The sequence below is a fragment of the Rhinopithecus roxellana genome, chromosome 18, assembly GCF_007565055.1.
Source record: "Rhinopithecus roxellana isolate Shanxi Qingling chromosome 18, ASM756505v1, whole genome shotgun sequence".
NCBI classification, from domain to species: domain Eukaryota; kingdom Metazoa; phylum Chordata; class Mammalia; order Primates; family Cercopithecidae; genus Rhinopithecus; species Rhinopithecus roxellana.
Genome location: NC_044566.1, coordinates 95,879,933 through 95,899,937, shown reverse-complemented (window position 1 = coordinate 95,899,937; position 20,005 = coordinate 95,879,933). Strand labels below are relative to the sequence as shown.

Here is a 20,005-nt window from a genome sequence, read left to right as displayed (position 1 = left end):
AAAATATAACTCCCAAGAACACCATACTAGTTAGATTTCTTTTTTAAAATAAAAGAGCCTCTGGTAAAATTAATTCTCAGACACAGTGAACTAGAGACCCCGTCTTGGAAATTTGCAATGCACATTCCCAGAATCAAGGCTCTGAGAGGTCCTTCGGTAAAAACACGCGTTTAATGAGTGATTTCAACAGTTTCCAAACTTACTCAGACCTGGGTCATTTTCTTCAGAAACATTTGAGATAAGTGCCCAGAGATCTCACTTTGGCGATCATGTGAAATACTGTGAGATTCTCGGGATCCCATCTACATCTTGCTTATCTTTATATCATGAATGTTTCCATTGGAACCAACACGTAGCAAGTCATGTGATAAACCCTAATCAGATGAGTGAACAAGTGGATCTAGGTAGGGTGGTGATTCTAAAACAAACAGAAAGAGATGGAGAGGGGAATAGAAGCACTGACAAGTCTTTCCTTCAGGAGCAGTATATTGTAGTAAATCTAAACTAGTTGCATTTAATTTTTAAAGTCAAGCTTGTCATCACGCTACAATAACACACATGCTATGCTTCATCTATTCCCCACGTCCATTCCATACTCTCTCTTGGAGATGACAATGTCTTCGTCAGGCAGCAGGTTCACATACTTCCACTGCCACAGAGACTCCTACAACGTCATCACAATCTTTTGTGCTGGAACCCACCCACTTCCGAACCATTGAAGAATAAATTACGCTATTCTCACTCCATTAAAAAAGAGGTTATTAAAGACCCTTTGATTCCATTAAAAACTCTTTGTATGGATCTAAGCTGCTCATCAAGCCTCAAAGAGACAGAAAATCCTGACTCTGCCATAGCACACACTATTTGGTGACACCAAGGTGATACTCTCAATTGGTAGTTTTGACTTTTCAACTCTTTCCTGGTTTTTTAAAACTTGGCTTTAATGACCCTTGGGAGCCCCTTAGAAATGCCACATTAGCTTTGATCCTTGGCCTTGTGTCTCAAACCCGATTTCCTACTCATCCTGTACCATATTTCTGTCCTCCTAAATTTTGTTTAACAAATATTTATTGTCCCATATGTTGGATACTGGACAACTAACAATGAGTATCAAGTAGATTATAAATTTTGACAAAAGGCAGTAAGTGCTCCAGATACAAAAGGAAAAGTATAGCACATGAGTGTATGTCCTTCCATCCAATGGCCACTGGACCCCTGTTCAGCCTGGCCCCTCAGTCAGAAGGTGGGCAGAAGGTTATGGATGGAAAAATCTTACTTTCAAGTATCCCAACAGGAGGGAGATCATGGCCCCCACCTGGAGCTTGGAGACCCACCTTTCAGGCTTGGACATTCTTCTCTGTCAGAAACACCACTTTCATAGAAGGAGGTGGAGAAGGGGCTGAGAATACTCATCCTTTATTACAGGAGAAAGAGCAAATTCTAGTGAGCACAATGACAGATGGACAGTGATCCCTCAGCCAGCCTAGAAGAATAGCAGGCAGGAGCTGCAAAAGGAGTCTGTAGTTTCATTGAAGATAGTGACAGGGGAAATGCTCATTGCTGCTTCCTCTTTGCGTTTATATTTATAATTCACCATTTGGAAAGGTGAATGATCCTGGCAAGTTCCCAGGCACATCAACTGTGGGCAGATCATTCGGCCCCTGCCTCAGGGTGTTCTTTCTTTGGCCCACAGACATCTGCAATCCCGGAGAATCATAGGCTTCGCCCCAATCTCATAGGCTTGGAGGATTTCATATGACCACAGCTTAAGGGCTGGGCATGTCCTGTAACCTTTGATCTGACCTTCTCTCTGCAACTTCAAATGCCCTTAGGCCTAGGACAGGAGGCTCCATATGACCATCAAACCAGAAAAACAATGAGACAGTTAACATTGGTCAAACTATTGGGACTTTTGCCTTAGTGCCATGGTTCCCAAACTGGGCTCTCAGGCACCCTAGGAAACTGTAGTGAACTCACTGGGGTTCCATGGGCTACTGTACATTTTCTAAGGAAATACAGCAATACTCAACATCTGTCAGACAGTGTGCAACCTATGAGCTCAAGGTAATTGACAATTTAAATAGAATCACACTTCATTCCTTTTGATGGTAACATACATCTTTGCAAAGCTGGATTTTTAGTAGTTGGTAAACTGATAAAACAATTACCATGCAAGAAGCAACGTGGAACAGAAAATGAGAGTTGTGGTTGCAATCTGATTGCAAGCTTTGAGATTGGCATGCTACAATCCATTAAAAACTAATTCGAGTTAAGCATGTAAGAAAAATGTTTTTTTTCAAATATTTACTTTTCATATAACTACTAACTTGTTAAAACATAAGCACTTACTAAGGTGTTTGGATATAGCTATTTAATAAATGGAACAATTAGGTATTATTTTTGGCCTAGGAACACAGGGAAAAAAAATTATGGAATACCAAGAATGTCATGAAGCAAGGAAGTTTGGAAATCTCTACATTAGTTACCACTTTTTTGGCATACAGAAATCACTCTGACTAGGATTCTAAGCCCTAAGGGTTATGATGATGTTGATAATGATAATAGTAGCAGTAAAAATAGTGGCTAACAGACATTGAGCACTGCTACGTATCATGTTCTATGCTAAGGGAGTCTCAGACGTGATTTCACTTATATGCTTCATGCAATTCACTTCCTCCTATTTTCCTTAACGCAGAAAAGGTTAGTCCTAATTTTCCCGTCTTCTGCCCCTAGACCTACTGGAGAAAATTTAAAAACCAGTAGATATTTCTTGTGAAAAATTCAATAAAAAACTATCACTTTTTCTGAAAATTATAAAACCAATTTTCCATTCCCTGATGCATTTTCAACCAACACGTTTAAAAAAAAATTACTAATCTCTTCGAAAGTACGTAAATTTTCTCCAGAATCCTAAATGGAAATCAATCAACCTAAATGAATTCAGCCCCACTCCATGCTCGGCATTGTGGATGACAAAAAGTACTTTAATGCAAGGTCTGTACCCTCAAGGGGCTTATGATTTGGTTTATACATGAAACAACTAGAAAAAAATTTAAAAAACAACAGTACATGCTAAAGGACAGAGGCGGGATAGGCTTGAAATATTATGTTGAGAGAGAAACAAGCCCTAAGACTGAATAATCACAGACCGGGCCTGTTAGCAACTTACCTGTCTGTCTCATCTCTCTCTTGCTATGAACAACTTTTTCTTCCTTTTTAGGGGCCAGGCCATCTCTTCCAGTAAACCAAACACTTCCATCTGTCCTAAGACACCTGTTCTTTTCTATTCAAAGGGAGACTTTGTTTCTCAGGAAATCACCATGATTTTAAATATCATCAAAGATTAATTTTCTCCTTGACTATAAGCTTGCTAACATTGGTATGCCTAGCAAAGGAGATGATTTCATAACTGCATTGTGCTTTCAGCTTTTATTTATTGCTTCTTTTCCTTCTCCAGTCCAACTTTAAATTCATGCATGTGTGTTTGTGTGTGTGCATGCATGGCTATATATTACTACATATGTAGTATATTTACACATACATATAATACACATATGCATATTATATATACAATATACATACTATATAATGTATACATAATACATATATATATCATATGCATATTATACATATATGTGTATATATACATATATACACATATGTGTTGTATATATGTAATATATAATACACACATAATATATAATATATAGGATGCATATAATGTATAATATACATATTATATAATATATAATAATTACACATTATATACAGTATAATATATATGTCTCTATGGCTTCTCTATCAGTTTTTTAAGCCCTGTGACTGTCCTTCTCACTTTATTACCAGTGCCATTTTCAAGTTTATCCTTTTAACCATTCAACAACTATTCAGTAACTGTCTGCTATTATACAGTGCATGTTCTAGGCACTGGGGATAAACTGATGAATAGGAAAGACATGGTTCAGTCTCTCATAGATTCTAGTGAGGTACATAAACAAGCAAGACATGTTTACTACATACTGTGACAACTGCTATGATGAATAAAATGTCAAGGTGCCATGAGAGTCACGGTGGTCAAAGAAGGCTTCCTGGAGGAGGTGACGTGTTCACTGAGTGTTGCTGGATGGAAAGATGTTAGATGTGTGTGAAAGGAATAGAAGATTTTTCACGAAGAAGGAATCCAGGCTCTAAATTAGAGAAGACATGACACACCTGAGGGACTAAAGTTAGTTTAATAATACTGCATGTAAAGGTATGAAGGAAGTGACTTCAAGAGGAGGGTGAAAGAAGATAGCTGGGAACTGGGCAGGGGACTTATCTGGAAGATAATGAGGAGACATGAAGTGAGTTTATGCAGGTAATGGCATTATAACATTTGCATTTTTGAAAAGATAATTTTGGCTGAGGTGTGGTAAATGGAGTGAAAGGTGAAGGGCAAGATTGGAGGCAGAGAAGTAAGGAACAGGTAAAAGGTGGTGAGGGTTTTAATTAGGGGCATGGCAGTAAAGATGGAGAGGAGTGGATAGATTCTGGAGACAAGAATTCACAGGGTGTGGGACCATTTGGTTGCTGGTGATGATAAAGAATTAGGCATCAAAGATGGTGGCTCCATTTACTAAAGTGGGAAACATAAGAGAAATGATGGTTTCACTGACTGAAATGGGAAATGATCAAATAAAAAATGATTTTAGTTTTGGACAAGGTAAAAATGAGTCATCTCTGGTACATTTAGGTGAAGAATTGGGCCGGCTGGGCGTGGTGGCTCACGCCTGTAATCCCAGCACTTTGGGAGGTCAAGGTGTGCGGATCATGAGGTCAGGAGATGGAGACCATCCTGGCTAACACTCTGAAACCCTGTCTCTACTAAAAATACAAAAAGTTAGCCGGGTGTGGTGGCGGGCACCTGTAGTCCCAGCTACTCAGGAGGCTGAGGCAGGAGAATGGCATGAACCTGGGATGGGGAGCTTGCAGTGAGCCGAGACTGCGCCACTGCACTCCAGCCTGGGCAACAGAGTGAGACTCTGTCTCAAAAAAAAAAAAAAAAAGAACTGGGCCTAGAAGTTAAAATAAAAGGATGGAGTGATCTCGCATTTATCAAACTGTAGAAGACAACTGACAATTTCTATTGGGCAAATTCGTAGGTTCTGTTTTGTATTTTCACCCCTCTGGCCACCTCCTTTACTTGAATACAGTTGATCATCTTCTTGCTACTTATTCTCTGGTTTCTCAAACATTCTGCTTTCTACTTAGCATGTCATGACCTCAAGAAAAATTAAGCTTCTATCTAGAGTTTCCAGGAACTTATGTAGATATATAAAAAGAAGAAAAGAAGAAGGAGGAAGAGGAAAAGGAGAAAGAAGAGGAAGAGGAGAAAAAAGAAAAAATATAAGTCCAGTTTGGATCTGTACGACATTATACCCATCAATTAATTCATTTAACATACATGTGTTATTGAGTGCCTCCACCGTGTGCCACGAACATACTAGATTAGATGTGGAGAGACAATGGTGACTTCTGAGGCCAACAGGCTAGTTCCAAAGGTAGACCTTAAGTAAATAGATAATAATCACCAAATTAATGTATAGCCTTCCCTTGCAATAAGTGCTATGAAGCAAACAACATCTATAAACATTTTGGTGCTCGAAGAATAGTCCATGGACAAAAGCCATCAGCGTCACCTGGGAGCTTATTAGAAACTATGAAGATGGGATCTGCATTTTAACAAGACCCCTGGGGGATTTGCATGCACATTAACATTTGAGATGCACTGCTCTAGAGTTCACAGGGCTATGAGAGAAAACAAGAAGCAGATCTGAACTCATCCTGTGGGTCAGGGAAGGGTTCCCTGAACAGACGGCGTCTGGCTAAGCTAGAGAAGTAGGCAAGGGCTAGATGGCACAGAGCCTCATGGGTCATGTTGAGGACTTTTACCTTTTTCCTAAAAGCAGCCTAAACAGAGTTAAAGGTTGTCTTCGTCAACTCAGGCTGCTGTAGATTGGGTGGCTTATACAATGGAATTTTGTTTTCTCATAGTTCTGGAGGTTGAAAGTCCAATGTCAGAGTGCTAGCATGGTCAGGTTCTGATGAGGTCTCCCTTCCTGGCTTGCAGAGAGCTGCTTTCTTGCGTGTCTTCACGTGGTAGAGGGAGAGAGAAAGAGGTCTCTTTCTGGTGTCTCAGAAGAACACGAATCCCATTATGAAGACTCCACCCTCATGACCTCATCTAAAGCATCTCCCAAAGGTTCCATCTCCAAATACCTTCCTATTGAGGGCTAGGACTTCCACGTATAAGTGTTAGGGGGACACAATTCAGTCCATAGCAAAGGTTTTACACAAAGGAGTGTGGAAAAATTAGACTTGTTTGTTAATTACTGTTCTGACTGAAGTGTGAAAAAAGGTGTGACGGGGTCAGGAATACATGCAGGAGACCAGTTGGGGGCTATTTCAATCATCATGATAAAAGACACCAATAACTTGGACAGAGTCATTTGGGAGAGATGGAGCAAAGTGAAACATTTCTAAATATTTAGGTGTTAAACCTGAAAGACTTTGATAATGGATTTCAAATGGTGGTTGAAGAAGGAGGGTTAAGAATGACTGCCGGGTTTTTGGCTCATGCAGTTGGATGAATATGATACCAGTTCTTGAGATGGGAATCGTGAAGTCAGCAAGTTTGTGCATGGCATTTTGCTAACTGCAATGAACAATGCATTTAGAAATACTAGTAAGAATGGCTGTCATTAGTGAGCATTTATTATGTGCCAGTCACTGCATAGACGTTTTGTGTGCATTATCTTAATTAATATACAACATAAGCCTTGCTTTCTGAGATGGAAAGATCAACTCAGGCAAACTAACTACAGAAGACTACATTGTTAAGGGTTTCAAAGTGTCTGGTACAATGAACAGTACAGAATGCTTTCACAGGAGAACATCAGAGAGGGTAATGTGGCCAGAGAAGACACGACAGAATAAAGGGAAAGGTGAGCTGAGGTCTAAAGATTGAGTAAGGCAGAAATAAGCATGACTCCATCAGAAAGTTCACTTGGGAAAACAGTGGAGAAAAAGTTGAGTTGAAAGGGAGAGCCCAGATTATGAAGGCCCTTGAAAGTCTATAATTCAGATTTTATAGAGAGAAAGGTTTGAATGTGAAAGGAACATGACTTTATATGACTTTAAAAACCCATCTGGCAACAAGGGAGCTTGAAGATGAGGAGGCCTGAGTTCCAGAGGCTGTCTTGTTAGCATTTGTGTTTTCCAGGTAATAGGTCAGAGTTCCAGCTTACCTGAGAGGAAAAATCAGCAAGGCTTAATTTCACTGGCTGAGAATGGGGGAATGTGTCAAAAGGTAACTAAACTTTCAGGAATGGGATTCATGGAATGATAGTTTCAAAGACAGAATCAGAGGGAGATGAGGAAGAGGAGAATCATAAATCTGTTTATTAATAATTAAAAGTAGTTTTTACCTGTTTGACCAAAGAACTAATTCAAATTTCCAGAAGTATTACAGTAGATGAAAGCCTGCAAGTTAGGATATGTGGTAGCGTTACATGGGGAGGACAAAGAATGTAAGCATAAAAAACTGAGGGGAATAAAGCACAGTAGTTATTGAAGAAAGTAGCCTAGAAATTATATGAAACATTGTTTTAAAGATGCAATGGCAAAATAAAAAGAAAGCATTCCATTTCATTCTGTTGCTTCATTACAGATGCACTGAACAGTTGCTTATAAAAATAGTGCATTGGGTTCAACCTTTCAGATGAATAGGGGCTTTGTTCTGCCTTGGTCTCGTCATGTAATCATCATACTTTTTTGTTTTTTCTTAAAATGTTGTATTTAGGGGAAGGAAAATGTATGCTTATTGTGTTTGCTAAATGCCATATGTTTTTGTGTTTTGGTTTTCAAAGCATACAGAAATGCTGTAGACTGGGAAATAAATAAATAAATAAATAAATAACCCTTTCTAACCTTTCTCTTCTTCTGCTTTATTTCAGGAAACTCCAGCACCTCCTAGGACATCTTTTGTGGAATTGGCACCTCATGGGACCCTTGGATCATGTGCCACATGCATTCAACAGTAAACATCTTCCTATAATCATTGCTTCATTAACGACAATGTAAGCCAATGCACAGTATTTATCAAATGGCATCTAAGATGGTTAAGGCACACCTAATCCTCTCGTGGGTGCCTGCGAAGAGTAGAAAAGGGTAGTGGATAGATATCAATTTTATTGTCCAGCATTCCCTAATCGAAGTCCCAAGTGGTCTGAAAACTTAGACGAAAGATAAATGGGCCACAGTAATTAACCAGTGCAATAACAGATGTTATACAGGAAACCTGTGTGTGCCAGAGCTAGAAGCATGTTTTGATTTTGAATACGCACTTGGGCTAGCACATTCTTCCCCAATAATGGAAATACGTAAACGTTTTGTAAGGTGTTAATTGCCATGGCAGACACTGAATTATTTTTCCTTTACAAAATATATACATATGCTTTGTCAGAGAGTCCAAGGACTTCAGTTTCATGTACAACCTGGATTTCTTTGGAATCTGCGGAGTTTCACGTTTTCCAAAGTGTTCACGGTGCGGCTCCTGGCTCCGAGCTGGCTGTCTTCAAGGGTGTTTTCTTGAGCTACCCCTCTCTCTGCTCTGCCAATTATGTGCCACTTTGTCTTGGTGCTATGATTGCTTTCTTCTGAGAGGGAAATTCCTCTTTCATCAGTATGGATGCACTGTTTTTACACACTGCAAGTGCTGTGTTACTGTGTCAGTCATCCTATTAGGGCCAGTTTCAGACGAGTAGGGCTGACGAGCTGGCTGGGGATTGGCTGGCCCGGGCTGGGAGGGATTTGTCGGAAGGAAGGGCTTGCAGCTTACAGCAACAGAGTTTAGACTGTCTTTGCTTCATCATCTGAAGGTAAAATTTTCCAGATACGGCAGGCGGCTTTCAGAGTACAATAAACAGGGAATGAGAACTATTTACATGGAAGTTTCTTCCTCATGATGCGGTGGAGAAGCCTCGGCCACTTGGTTCTGCCAGATGTTCCTGGGGTTACTGTAAATGGGAAGGACAGGCAGAGCTAAACAAGGTAGGAGAATCGCCCCCCTTTTTTGAATGTTTAAAGAGTTTGCTGCAGTATGCTGCATTCCATGTGTGCTGCTTAGGGAGCCAGGGAAACTGGATTCCACTAATTCAAATGTAATACTTGCGGGGGACCCTGGAGTTTTACGTAACATTTTGATTTGAGAAAAAGAAATGGCAAAGCTTGAATCTATGCCGCCTGTTTGGGGTGAGGCACGAAATCGAGTTTTTATGCAAAGAATCGATTCATTTATTACATTATTTTTTAAAAGCCATTTTAATTCTTCAGCGCAATCTTATTTTCTTGCTATAAAAAATTGTCATATTGCCATAGCTAGTTCCCAAATAGATAAAGTTTACATGGATCCTATTATTTGAAAACAGACTTGCAATTAAGGATTAAAAAACAATTCATGGTAAATAATCATCGGTTGGATGTTTGAGCAAACGTATGTGTCTATTTATTAAAAATTAGGGACTTACCTAGCTCTACAATGCTACAGCTTTAATTGAGTTTCAAAAGCACATTTTTAACAACCTAGCAAGAGGTAGCTTTCTGGCAAGTTTTCGATACTGTAGTTCAATGTTTACATTTCTTTTCCTGGCATGTCTGAGTCTTTGTTTCCAGCTTAAAAGTGGAACCATTATATTCAAAAGTAAAGCTGGGTTAATAATGCTTACTGCAATTATCTGATCTTTATGCATTTTTAATGAGAACACACAGCCAGCAGAATAATTTAATGAGGGCAGGCTAGCTTTTAAAGCTGTGTTTTCACTATGCCGAACCGTATCAACTTTCTCGCTGAGAAGCAGCAGTGAGAAATGATGGAGAAGATTTATTTTTAACACACTTGGCCCAGGAGAAGGAAAGGATATATTTGCTAAAGAATTCTTTCTGCCCTTTTCCGTTTTAAATTTCTGCCAGGCATGAGGAAACTGTGCTTTTTTGTTAGGCCTCGGAAGCATGTGTTTACAATAAATGTGTAACATTTTTAGAATAGTTAGCAAGCACTGAAGCGAAGAAAAAAATCTGACTTGCCTAACCACCAGCACCTTGAATGTTCTTCAAGAAACATTACTGTCCCTTTAAAAGACAAAGGTTAAGTGGAAAGCTATTTGTTAATTGGGTAATGTGTGCGTTTTGGGGACAAGAAGGTTTTAAAAAAAAGGCAGGGGGAACGTTCTTATAATCTTTAAATAAGAGGAAGTTTCTTCAGCTATCCTCCTTGTTTTGCAAGGAGCAGTAGAACTACTCATTTAAATAAGGGCAATGCCACGTAGATTCTTCTAGACCCACTGTTTTTACTTTCAAGGAGAAGTGCAGGACACTAGCCCAGAACTTCTGACGTCATCCCCCAACTATTTCTGCTGTGTGTTCCTTTATTCGAGCTTGTGGAGAGGAATATTTCTTTATGTCCTGGCCAGGAACATTCTAACTCCCCGTTGGCAGGACTTAAGTTATGCCTTTATATTTTCGCCTGTCTTTTGTAAACTGTAAACCTGTCCCCCTCATAAATAGGGCATCTTCTCGTACCTGCCTCATGTCGGGCCGGTCAGCACAGGTTTTCTGCAGGGCTTCTGGCTGGGCTGGCAAAAAGCAGCAGGGAGCAGGGCACAGCCTTTTTTCTGGCCTGACTCCCCCTCGGTGCAGCCCAGCGCTGCCACCTAGGTGGATGGTCCCCGGGGCCCTATTCGCGGTTGCTCCAGAGTCACTATTTAGGATCCAGGTTGTGCCACCAAGTTCAAGGCTGGTTGTGATGGTGGGAACAGCTGCTTTCATAGAAAAATCATCATGTCCTAGCACAGATGGCCCCAAGCAGGAGAAGTACAATACTGCAGGCTGCGAATCCATGTCACAGGTGGCAACCTTGGTCACAGAGATCGGGGGAAGGGTAACGTTTACGAAGGAACCTTTTAAAAAGGATTTTGATTGGAGCACATTGGAGTTCCCGGGAGTTCCCAAAGCTAGTTTGCGTCTCCTCTGCGACTACTCACGTAGTTTTGAGCAAGTGCCTACCTTAATTTTTCTATCTTTTAATAGAATTGAATCATACTTGCTACACTTTCCCTCATCATTTAGCATTCTGAGACCTTAACCTTTTACCAAGAAAAAAAAAAAAGGTTGTTTGTCTCTGGGCACATTGAGCTATTTAAAGTACAAAGGGATAAAACCTCGGTATTAGGAAACTGTTGGCAAACGCCTTAGGGTATTAAGATACATAGTCATATACACAAAACCCTTCATTCTACTTTGTGCTCACGTAAATTTTTTAGGGATATTTATTCTTAGTTCAACAAATGAAATTTCCAAGGAAATCAAAGCATTGTTGTTTGCATTGTTCCCATTGATCTAGTCTGATATACTAGAAGCTCTGCAAAGCACACTATTCTGGCCATAGGCCTTGTAGTGCCCAAAACATGTAATGCTGTTTTTCCTTTAACTTTTGTGTTAAATTTGTGAAAGTGGAGTAAATAAGAGAAAAAACAAGAGGGAAGGAGAAAAAATATGCTTGTGAAATATACTGGTTAGGTAGCTTTACTGGTTAACAGCCTGCCTTCTCTCTGCTAGTTGTTTCAATTTGCTGTTGCTATGGTGAAAACAAATCAATATCACATGGCTACCCGCCAGTCCCGCACTCAGGGAGCGCCACAGAAATTCAAGATCAGGTATTCAAGATTCCAAGCAAGAACTGGGAAAAGAGGATTTAGATGCTGAGCTTAAGATAATTCCATATAGTAGAATAAGTAGGTTCAATCTCGCATGCATTTTCTCTTCCTTTTTTCTTGTACTTTCCTACTGATAACAAGAAAAAGATGAAAAGGAAGGTATACTGATTTGTTTACATTTTCAAAATGACAAAACACATTATCAACATAGAAGTAGGTTGGCAGCATTGCAAGGGGTGAAGGATTCTGATTCAGGAAAAGGTGGATAACTAACAAGACATGTTGGTTGTTGAAAACATAGTTTGGGGGCCTTTACCATCTTCAGGTACAGCTACATGTCAGAGCTGGCTGGATCATGCCAAGCAGAGAAACCTGGCAACTCTAGCGGACAGGTGGGCAGTGGAGATAAGGGGGGGGGGGTGTTACAGAAAGGTAGGGAGATGTGGGCATAAAAATCAGCAAGCAAGAAAGCCCAGAGAGAGCTGCAGGTCAAGAGTCAGGCCAGGCGAGCACAGAACCCTGGGGCATGGCAGAACAGAAGAGAGGACAGTTTGCCCTGTTCACAAAATCTGCTCAAGACCCAAGCTAAAGGCCTAGCAAAGAATGGCAGGAAATGGCTGCAAAGAGAAGTAAAGGTGTCATGGGCCCGGGCATCCTTTCTGGAAGGGTCGACTCAACTGGTAGGCATGGATGCCCACTGCTGTGGAGCAAAGAGCTTGATATTTTAATGCTTTGGTTTCTTTCAGAAGAGTGAGGCAGGAAGACTTAGCTGGGCTTTGTAAATTAGTTCACATACTATTTTTCTCTCCAGTTTTATGCTCTGCTCAGTTTTTTTTTCTTTTAAAAAATGTGCACAAACTATTTTTTGCAGCCGTGATAATATTCGTAGTAAAGAGCCAAAGGTGGCTGGGTCTGCATCAGGCCTGGGCCTCCAACTACACGGCTCCAACTACACAGTTGTTTATGGAGACCAGTCCGGGCCTCCTCTGCTGAGAGTAAAAACCAGGTGTGAAAGGTCAGGCCTAAGGGTTTATTTTGTAAACCTGTGCTCTGAGGCAGATGGACAAGTTTTCGGCTGGCCTGTCCTCTGCAATACAGCAGAAACGCTTGGTAATAAAAGTGGACTCAATAATTTACCTTAGTGTTTTGACAAAGAATGCATTGTCTGAATTATCCTAGGTAGTATATTCCATCAATCAGTCAACAAGTGTTTATTAAACACCTATGGGGTTCCCTGGCTTTTGCCATTCGGTGAGAAACCCAACTCAGTAACCTAATACCTGCCTTTGTGTGTGTATACAAAAATAAATGATGCAAAATTGTAAGTTTCAAAGACTGGAATAAATTTATTGGCTAATATTAATTTAGCATTGTTAACCATCAGATTAATTTTAGGCTTGGGGCAGTTTTGGTGATTGGGGGGAGAACAAGAGATGCAGTTTTGAGTTTTAGATAGCTAAATGTATGTACTTTCTTGACCTCTGTTATATTTCTCCAGATAAGTACTGCTTAAATAACATATAAAGATGTCAGATGAGCAATAGACAGATAAGAATGGTGCAAAAAAATTCAAAATATGAAGCTACTGAGAGCAATTTCTGAGTCTCAGCACACTGAGTTTTGGCCCCAAAGTGCCTGGGGAAAATGGGCATATCATCTAAAAAGCCGTAAATACCAGCCAACAACAGGAAGTCTTAGACCCCGTCCCACACTTCTGAGCTGCAGGGTGTGGGGGAAGCCTCCATGCCTTTATCTCACTGTCTCCATCTCTAGCAAGGAAACCTGTTTTCTGACTCTGCAGAATTTCACTTTCCCCCTTGTTTCTTAAAAGCCGAGTTACTATATCTATCTATATATATATCTCTATCTATCTATCTATCTATCTATCTATCTATCTATCTATCTATCTTTCTATCTCTTTTTGAAACACTAAGTTTTGGGTTTGTTTGTTTGTTTTACCCTAACATCACAGTTAATGTGTATTCTCTGGGCACAGACAAGCTGCAAGGTTCAGGGACACGCCTGGGGAAGAGCTGAGAGAGGAGGCTGCGGATGTAGCCACGTTTACAGAACTCTTTCAGGCAGACAGATGGGCAGGTCCAAGGTTTATGGGCATTGAATGCGAGCTCCAGGGTGGTACATGACCTCAGAGGAAAAAGGGAGGAGTCAAGAACACTGAAAATGCTGTGGCTGTCTGTTTGCAATACACAATAGCAAGGAAACAAGATATGTACAAATGCAATAAGGATGGTTAAGCACTCAAATGTCTTCAGAAGGAGAATTAATATATGTGTAGTTTCTTACAATTTATAAAGGGTGTTCACAGGCATTATCTTAATTAGCAGTTCAAATAGAGTTAAAAAGTGGGAGTCTAAACTTAGGGCACTCTGGCAAGGGTGAGCTGGGTAAAGCTGCTGGAGGAGATGTATTATAAACTGGGTTTGTAAAACTTGGATTTATTGATTTTTTTTTTCAGCAGCTAATTCACTTGAATTTTGAAGGACAGAAAAAACTTAGAACTGTCCCTGGGGGTGCAGATGCATGTCCCCAAATGCCTTCATGGATAGTGTGTGCATTGAGACTAGACTTTGGGACCATCGGCAGCCTGGATGCCAAGGCAGAGCAAGAAGACAGGTTGATTCGCTTGGCTTTTTCAGCTCTGACTGCTAGGCATTCAGGCACAAAGCCCTCCGGGGTTCAAGCGATTCTCCTGCCTCAGCCTCCTGAGGAGCTGGGACTACAGGCGTGCGCCACCACACCTGGCCAATTTTTGTATTTTTAGTAGAGACACGGTTTCACCATATTGGCCAGGCTGGTCTTGAACTCCTGACCTCAGGTGATACACCCCGCCTCAGCCTCCTGAAGTGCTGGGATTACTGGCGTGAGCCACTGTGCCTGGACTATTATTATCTCTTTTAATGGTCACATTTTGCCCCGTTTTACAGATTCAATGAAAACTCAAATTGAGTAAGGTTAAGCAATGTGCTAAACGTCTCATTGGTCAAAAAAGTAGAAAAAGTAGTCCTCAAACCTCTGGGAATCAATGTGTGTGATGTTTAATGAGACAAATGAAATTAAACTTCAGTCTGACTTGGAGTTTTCTTGTAATGGATGTTGCATAATTGAATAGAGCCCAACCCAAGCAATTTTGAGAAGACAGTAATATTTTTAATTAAGATATTGAATTATTCTAAAAATCTATAAATTTCTGGCATCCTAGATGCAAGCTTCAATTAATCAGACTTAAAGTATCGATGCAATATATATTGTCTAAATGATTTACTACATATAATTTTCAATGTTCTGAGAATTCAGGAAAGTGGAGCTCAGCTTGGGTGGGAGTCAGAGATAAGGCTGCCTGCAGGAAGAGCTGCCTCCTTTGGGTCTGAATGGATGTATTTGGTCTGGATCCATGTCTCTAATGTGGTATGTCCACACTGCAGGTCAAGGGCAAGATTATTCACTTGGCAAGGAAATAGGTGAACTTCCATCTTATATATTATTTAGCTTATCCTTTATAAATGTCAGTTTTCATGGATGTTCGATAATGTGTATAACATATTAGTAGGGTCATGCAAGTATAATATTTATAAAGTAACCGTCTTTAATGGTTGTTTCTGATCTAAAAAAAAAAATTCTTATAAGAATGTATGATAAAAAATGTTTGGAGAGGCCGGTGGTCAAAATCTCAGGAAGGAGGAATAGCATGATGTGGTGTAGGGGCCAGGGAGGAACCTTGACCTTGGAGATGGGGATGAAGTGTTAGGGAGCAGTGGGGAATAAAGTTAGATGGAGGGGGTGGAGTCAGGATATGAATCAGCTGGAGGGCCCTGTGGAAGAGTTTAATTTCATTACCTATAACATCACATCTAATGCTTTATAAAGATTTAATCGGGACTTGTAAGATAGGGTTAGAGGTCAGAACATTTGTAACTAGTGATGTCACTGGCCAGAAAAGTTTCACAATATTCCAAGCACAAAGTGGAAAAGGGTTGCATTAGCATGAAAAATGGAGGAGAAAGGGCAAATCCAAAAGGCATCTTGAAGGAAAAATACTAGAAGGTAGTGAGAGCTTAGAAGAGCCAAACTGGGCCAGGCACAGTGGCTCACGCCTGTAATCCCAGCACTTTGGAAGGCCAAGGCAGGTGGATCACCTGAGGTCGGGAGTTCGAGACCAGCCTGACCAACATGGCGAAACCCCATCTCTACTAAAAATAGAAAAATTAACCAGGCATGGTGGCGCATGCCTGTAATCCCAGCTACTCAGGAGGCTGAGTCAAGATAATCCCTTGAGCCTAGGAGACAGAGGTTGCAGTGAGCTGAGATCACGTCACTGCAGAAATTCTAGGAGGAGTGATTTCAATGGTACCCTGACAGAAATGGGAGTGGTCTGAAAAAGGGACCGATAAATGGGAATAGGGTTGAAGGAGGGTGGGCGATGATGAGTTTTTAGACTTGAGAATGGTGTTTTTAGCTAATGATGGAACATTCAAGTGGAGATGTCTCATAAACATTTGACAATGTGGGAATGAAGAACAGCCTGGACAACAGGCTACAAATACAAGCTTGCAACACACCTGTGTTGAAGCCATAGTGGAAGCCATTGGAGCTCACACCTCGTGAAAGAAGGCAGCATGAACAGAGATAGGCAATGACCAAGGACGAATCTTGGGGAACACAGCAAGGGCCTAAAAGAGAATAAGAGCTAGCAAAGAAACAGAAAAATACCCACAAAGGAGCAAAATTGTTTTAAAAAAATAAATGACTGATACTATTAAGCACCATAGCCTAGTCTCCAGGATTCCATGAGAAAACAGTGTAGTCTCCTGGGCTGAACTATTCTCCTGCACATAGCTTTCCCTCTCTGGCAAGGATTTCTGGCTATGGTCCTTTTGGAGGCAAATATTGGTTCAGAGTCTTGCGTAGAGCCACAGAATATTAGACAGTTGAGGGAACCTTCGTAGCTATATCTCGCATATATACAGTTGACTTCTTAAAAGTCAATCTTCACGAATAAGCAAAGAGAATGTTTAAAATCAATAATTATCAATACTTGTGCATCCATCTCTCAAAATATGTATATTTTGGGGATGTTACAGGTCAGAACAGTAATTCCAGGGTGATTGGAGGTATCACTTGACACTGGTCGTCCTGTTCTCAAAGACCCTGGCGATTCATTTATTTCTGATTCTAGCAGTTCTCAATTGAACCCAGCCATAAGGACTTCTCGGAAGAAAATAGCCTTTCATGATGAGAAAGTACTAGAAGTATGCAAACGGATTGATGCCCTCACACCAGACGCCTACCATAAGTGACCAGACAGCACTTCTCAAACTCTCATGTGTCTGCGAATCACCTGGGGATCTTAATAAAAATGTAGGCTCTGATTCAGTAGGGCTGGGCTGAGGTCAAGAGTCCGCATTTGTAACAGGCTCCAGGTGATGAAGCTGATGTTCATCCAGGAGGCTCCAGAATACAATGACTGCTTTGTAAGTGTCACTGCCACAATGTGAGTGGCAGCGGATCACTGGGTCTGGGATGGCTCCTTGGGGGATCTTCTGGTGGTCTGGAGACTGGAACCTACCTCCTCCACACATAGGTCTTTCTAGGCTGTTCAGTAGGTTTTTCCAGGCTGTTCAGCTTCAGAGTGAAGCTGAGGTTGAACTGATGTATCCCACCAGCCTTGCACCAATGTGGCTGGGGCTGAAGGCATGAAAGCAGGGACTTCAGCAGCTACAAGCAGTTCAGTGGCTACACACAGCCTGTCTCTGGATATCTCCCCATTCCCAAGATGTCTGTCTTCTCTGTGGACACAGACTCTGACAAGTTCCCCAAGAGATTTGGTTACTGCCTCCAGGGAAGGCTAGTGTGTGTGTTTATCTGTCTTCTCCAGAGTTTGTTTTTTTATCCTAAGGAATATATGCATTATAAACCAGCCTTAGATTCCTTTTCTTCTAGATGGTGGTCAGAACTGGAGCCTGGAAGTCTGATGTGCCTACTTGAGTCCTCACACCCTTGGTGAATTAGGTCCAGGAGCTCTGACACATTCATTCCCTAAGATGTAGGTAATGCCATTCTCTCCTCTGTCTCTCCAAAGAATATGAAGGATAGAGAGGAAGGGTTATATGCCATTAACATTGCATTTGTTTAAAAAATGCTAGTTTTAAAGTCTTGTAACAGAAACGAAGACATTGTGAGAAGAGACAGCTGTCGAATGAAGTAGCCTAAGTGAAATGTCCAGGCCTGATTGTTGAGTCTCATACCTTGTTATAGGTCTTCCATCTCGTGCCCCTGTCTGTCTCCCCTCCTTTCAGATGCCTCATTTTCCTGTGTGTCCCACATGTGGCCCCCTCTTTCCTAGAACCAGGAGTCAAGCTAAACTGATTTAGAGGAAGTCTCCCCTACCCAGATGCTCATTTAGTCCACACACAGATGGCTGGTATTTTTATGCATTTTTAATTTACCAATAACCTTTTAGGAATGAAACAGAACTAACATTTATTGAATTTATTGAGCACTTACTATATGGAAAGTCCTCCTCTGCTGAGAGCTTTATGCATATCAACTCAGTTAAACCTTTTCATGAAGAAAATGAAGCTTAGAGAGATCAAGTTACTTGCCAAGGTTACAGAATAAGGGGCGAAACTCAAGTTGGTAGGATGGAAACACGCACCCCTTGTCCACCAGTGCTTACTTGGGGATTGCAACAAAAAGGGTTTGCTTTAGAAAAACTTCCCTGACAGTTGTAAGTACTGTTGGTGGAGCTCACTAAGTAGCTAAATAGACATAAACAAGCAATTACTGGCATACTGTGCAGGCATGAGTTCAGTTTTAGCCAGGAGTCCCTCCTCACAAAGGAACTTGGTATATGGCCAAGGATAGCTACGGCATCATCTCCACTATTTGCTGTGATTATTTGTTGGCCTTTTTCTTACTCTTGACTGTGTGTGTGTGTGTGTGTGTGTGTGTGTGTGTGTGTATGTGTGTGCATGTACATTGAATGAACTTAAACAACTTGATCTCAACGTTTAGACAACTTAAATACATGTCATAGGTAAAAGCTCATTATCAACTCTAAGACCTATTCCAAAGTGAAATGTTTGTGCTGTTGTGATTTTGTTGCTCTCTATGAGAATTCTTAGAGATTCCTTTTCTTCTTCCACTTCCCTTCCTGTGCAGTGCCGTTTTCTTTGATGCTCTCGCTTCAGGCTCTCTTTTTCTAGAGTTCTGCCTGCTCCTGCGCTAGCCCATGGTCGCTTTTCTCACGTCCTGTTCTCTCTTGTAAGTCTGTACCCGGCACCCCTACTAAATGGCACATGTAGATACCTCATATTTCTGGGGTTCTAGTCACACCTGACTCTTAGCTGGTGGAAGGGACTATTTATTTTCCCCCTTAGGAAACCAATCATTTGAAGCCTCAAGTATCAGCTTCCTGGCAGCCTCCACAAAGACCATCCCCTCAGGAAACAAACAAGCTCTATCTCTAGAGTTTCCCTGTGTGTTTTTTTTTTTTTTTTCCTTTAAAGTTCCCTGGTGCAAGTAGGCTGCAATTAAGAGGCAGGATCAAAGGGACTGGCTGCCTCTGGGGCTGCTCGGACCAGCAAAGAGCTTTGGTGCTTTTAACTACTTACTTCCCACAACACGTGCTACTCCAGCTGCTGCTTTGTTCTCCTGAGTACTCAGGTACCGGAATGGTGGTTTGCTGTGGGAAGACACATGAGAGTCAATGGAATAACTTTTTCACATTACACAGGATTCTGACAGCCCCACCACGCCACTCCTTGGAGATCCACCCAACTGACAAAAAATACAAATATAAGGTGGAAATTAGAAGGAAATCCCAAGTGGGAAGGCATCTGAGGGATTATCTGGCACAATCCCTGTCTACCCTCTTCCCCAGTCCTAACGAGCTCTTTCCATCTATTGTGTATCTTTATTGACTGGACAATCACGACCCCATAGCGCATAAAGCCATAACATTTTGTTAGAAAATTCTTCCTCATGCTGAAATGAAATGGGACTCTGTATCCTGCACTCTTCACCCCTGTTCAGGCCTTTGGAGTAACCCTAAGCAAATCAAGTGTCTCTTTAGGAGGCGAGCCCCTTCACGTATTGAAGAGGTCAGAATTCCTCTGACAGAACCATTATGGCACCTCCCTAATTCATGACAGAATACCTTTATTTATGCAACCCAAGACACTGAGCTGCTCGGGCAGTGTTGACCCATTGTGACCCATTGTTGACTCAAATTGAAC

General features: G+C 41.1%; 1 protein-coding gene across 7 annotated transcripts in view; it reads left to right on the top strand.

The window, feature by feature from the left end:
• The first annotated feature begins 8,846 nt into the window (after positions 1-8,846).
• MBNL2 (muscleblind like splicing regulator 2) overlaps positions 8,847-20,005 on the top strand; it is a 176,010-nt gene continuing 164,851 nt past the window's right edge. For 5 of the 7 annotated variants that reach the window (XM_010387107.2, XM_010387108.2, XM_010387104.2 and 2 more), the window contains exon 1: positions 8,858-9,090. The gene's annotated coding sequence lies outside the window, so the exon portion shown is untranslated. Of the gene's footprint in view, positions 9,091-20,005 lie in introns of all 7 variants that reach the window. The other 2 variants (XM_030921979.1, XM_010387106.2) reach the window with 1 other exon arrangement.